The sequence below is a fragment of the Cebus imitator genome, unplaced genomic scaffold (genome assembly GCF_001604975.1).
Source record: "Cebus imitator isolate Cc_AM_T3 unplaced genomic scaffold, Cebus_imitator-1.0 Scaffold289, whole genome shotgun sequence".
Taxonomy (NCBI): domain Eukaryota; kingdom Metazoa; phylum Chordata; class Mammalia; order Primates; family Cebidae; genus Cebus; species Cebus imitator.
In genome coordinates, this window is record NW_016107604.1 from 309,359 (window position 1) to 313,049 (window position 3,691).

General features: G+C 40.0%; 1 pseudogene; it reads right to left on the bottom strand.

Annotated features, from left to right (window-relative positions):
* Window positions 1–220: 220 nt before the first annotated feature.
* LOC108285080 lies at window positions 221–1,076 on the bottom strand (annotated as a pseudogene).
* Window positions 1,077–3,691: the final 2,615 nt, after the last annotated feature.

Sequence of the window (3,691 nt, forward strand, 5' to 3'; positions counted from 1 at the left end):
TAAGTAGCTACTACTGCAGAACTGGTTAAAAGTGAATACAGCTGAGTGACAGAATATACCTTTCCTCTGACAATATAGGTCGCCCCTTCTCTCTGGAAGAAACACATACCAGGGCATGGACTATATAACGGCATAAAACGCAAAGACAGAAATAAAGAAGTTTGCACGTTCTCTATATTTCTAGCTGTTGAGACAGTTTGTTTAAGAGCTGAAGTTACCTCTAGCGGCGAAACCAGAGCCAGCTACTAAGCAGCCAGAATCCTACGGTAATTGAATACATGACCATTTCTCTCTTGGCACGTTCTTTGTTCTCTTCCTCCAAATGTTGTAAGCGTCTATTTAGTTTGATTATCTGTCTTCTTAACGAAGCTGCATCTACAACAGTCATGTCATCCAAAGTTCCTTCAATTGTTGTATCTATGTTTGAAGTGCCGTACCTGATGTTGTCACGATGAGGATTATAAGTGGTACCCACAGACCTGCTGGTACCAGGTGTGCGATCTTCATCTAGCGCATCCATGATATGCTGGTAAGCCCTACGAGTAGAAGACCGGATAAATGACAGGATGCCATGAACGGAGGAAAGATTAGTTCTATTTTCGGGTATCATCTTGGGAAGGCAGATCCAAGCTTCTTATGGTGATGGTGTCACGATGAAATCACTACTGATAACTGTCTGTTTCGGCCAACAACATTTTCAAAGAACAGTCTCTTTTTAGCTTGCCAACTGCACAGATTTCTTCATTTTGAAGGGTTGAAGGTCTTTCTAAATCCTGAAAATCTGGTGGTCTTTCACTGAAAGTACATGAAGTGGTGGTGTTAGTGCCAGAGGTTCAAAGGCAGTTGACTGAATAAGGTCAAGATCCACTGGTCTTCAAATCGGAATGTCTCTGTTGTTCTCTGCTGTAACAATCCTCTCCAGAACCCGCATCATCACATTAGCATTTAGAACTCCTTCTTGGAATTCTTGTGTCAGTTCACCATTTGATGGTGCTAACTTTAATTTTTTCTGGGACCCTCATTTGCTGACTAATATCTTTATTATATTCCATTTCATACTGAAATTGACTAATTTCTGCTATCTCAGCACCAGTAGGAGAAGGAAGTGCTTCCCTACTCACCAAATGTGTACCAGCTACTACTTGCTGTTTAGCACTGTCTGCTCCTGTGCTTCAATCATATTAAATGCTTTAACTCCATTTAAAGTGCATGTGCTGGGTTTAGAGCCACTTTTGTTCCCTCTGGGCCTGTAGAGAGTCCTCAGTGAGGGCTGCCAGGGTGGGTGCTCTCAGAGGCCATCAGCAAAGCCTGCGGCAGACTAGGATATCCTCAGCTGGTTATTTTAGATACTTTATATTTTCCTATAAACATTAGAATAAGGTTTCCAACTTCTACGAAACAACTTGGTGGGATGTAGATTGCGATTACATAGAACATATCGATCTATCATCTATCTATCATCTATCTAGATATCCCTCTCTCCACCTCTATTCACTACTCACTATGACTACGTTTTCTTTACTGCATAACTGTGTTTCCCGCGGAATACTTTTCTTGTTTTGTTTCCTTAATTTTCTACGTATTTACACATACTTTTACTTCCAGACTTTTTCTTCATTCCTTCTCTCAATAAATTTGAATACATTCGATATTTCATCAGTTTTGTCTTTTTATTTTTATTTATTTATTTATTGGAGACGGAGTCTCACTCTGTCACCCAGGCTGGAGTGCAATGGCATGGTCTTGACTCACTGCAACCTCCACCTCCCGGGTTCAAGCGATTCTCTTGCCTCAGCCTCCTGAGTAGCTGGGATTACAAGAACCTGCTACCATGCCCAGCTAATTTTTGTATTTTTAGTAGAGACAGAGTTTCATCATGTTGGCCAGGCTGGTCTTGAACTCCTGACCTTGTGATCTGCCCACCTCGGCCTCCCAAAGTGCTGAGATTACAGGCGTGAGCCACCACGCCCGGCCAGTTTTGTCTTTTTAAAGAGAAATCTCTCCTAACAAACCTCTGCTCTGCTTCAGTATAGACAGCTTTCTCCCTAGGCCTGTTGAACATTGTCATCCGATAATCTCCCTTTGCCACCATCTTGCTTTTTTTTTTTTTTTTTCACTTTCTTGACTTGGTTCTGTTGCCTTATATCTTCCACATACTCTAGTAGTTTCTCCAGAAAGAGGGCATGGGAAGTAAAATTTTTAAGACTATATATATATATATATATATATATATATATATATATAAAAATATATATGTTGGTGTTTTTTTTTGAGATAGAGTCTCGCTCTTTTGCCAGGCGCCAGGCTGGAGTACACTGGTGTGATCTCGGCTCACTGCAACCTCTGTCTCCTGAGTTCAAGCGATTCTTCTGCCTCAGTCTCCTGAGTAGCTAGGATTACAGGCATGAGCAACCATGCCTTGCTAATTTTGTAATTTTTTAGTAGAGTTGGGGTTTCGCCCAGTTGGCCAGGCTCGTCTTGAACTCCTGACCTCAGGTGATCCGCCTGCCTTGGCCTTCCAAAGTGCTGGGATTACAGGTGTGAGTAACTGTGCCTGCCCTTCCTTCAAATTTTGATGGCATTGTCCTATTGTTTTCTAGCTTCCAGCATTGCTGTGGAAAAGTAAAATACCACAATCATTCACTACCCTTTATATAAAAGCCGAGTTTTTGCTATTGTTGTTTCATCTCTTTCTGTTTAGAAAGACCTTTTACTTAACCTAAGTAATTTAAAACTGCCTTGATATAGCTCTATCTTCCTTCTTTGCGATGAGCCCTTTCAAATCGGAAATTCTAGTTTTTCAATTTTGGAGAAGATTCTGGAAATCATTTTGTTGCTGATGTCTTCCTTTCTGTTTTTCTCTGTCTTGTGTTTGTGGCCAAGGAAGAGAAGAGAGGGACAGTTGCTGCTCTTTTCCATAAGTCTTATAGGCCTGTTTGCCTCTTAAACTACATTTCATCGCGACTTTAAGAAAACTAAACTATAAATAAGAAAAACAACTAAAATTAAAAAAAAAATTCCTAAAGCTTAGGAACTCATAAGTATACCTCAGCAAATGATTTTAGTTACTTCAATTTTCTTCTGCAAAATTAACACAGGTTATTCAGATTAGTATCTTCTGAATTGATTTTTTCCTTCTATTTTTAAATCTTTATACTTTTTGCTCTATTTTCTGAGATGTTTTCCAAACTCTTATTGAATTTTTATTTTATTGCCAACAGCTCTTCAACTTTTTGTGTATTCCGAATGTCCTTTTCTCATACCATATTGTTCTAGTTTCATGGATACAATATCTTATGTCTCAGAAGATATAAGTAATCCTTTTAAAGGCTTCCCTCTCTCTCCAAAGTTTGTTTCCTGTTTTGTTTCTTTTCTTTCTGGCTTTGTTCATTTTGTTTCATATTTCTGGTATCTGATGACCCTTGACTGTCTGAATACATTATACAGCTTTGTACAAATGAATAGGGTTTTTCAATTGCAATGTGATTTGCCTGATCTATTTCATTAGAAAATCCCCAATGCTGGCCGGGCGCGGTGGCTCACGCCTGTAATCCCAGCACTTTGGGAGGCCGAGGCGGGTGGATCACGAGGTCAAGAGATCGAGACCATCCTGGTCAACATGGTGAAACCCCGTCTCTACTAAAAACTATAAAAAATTAGCTGGGCATGGTGGTGCGTGCCTGTAATCCCA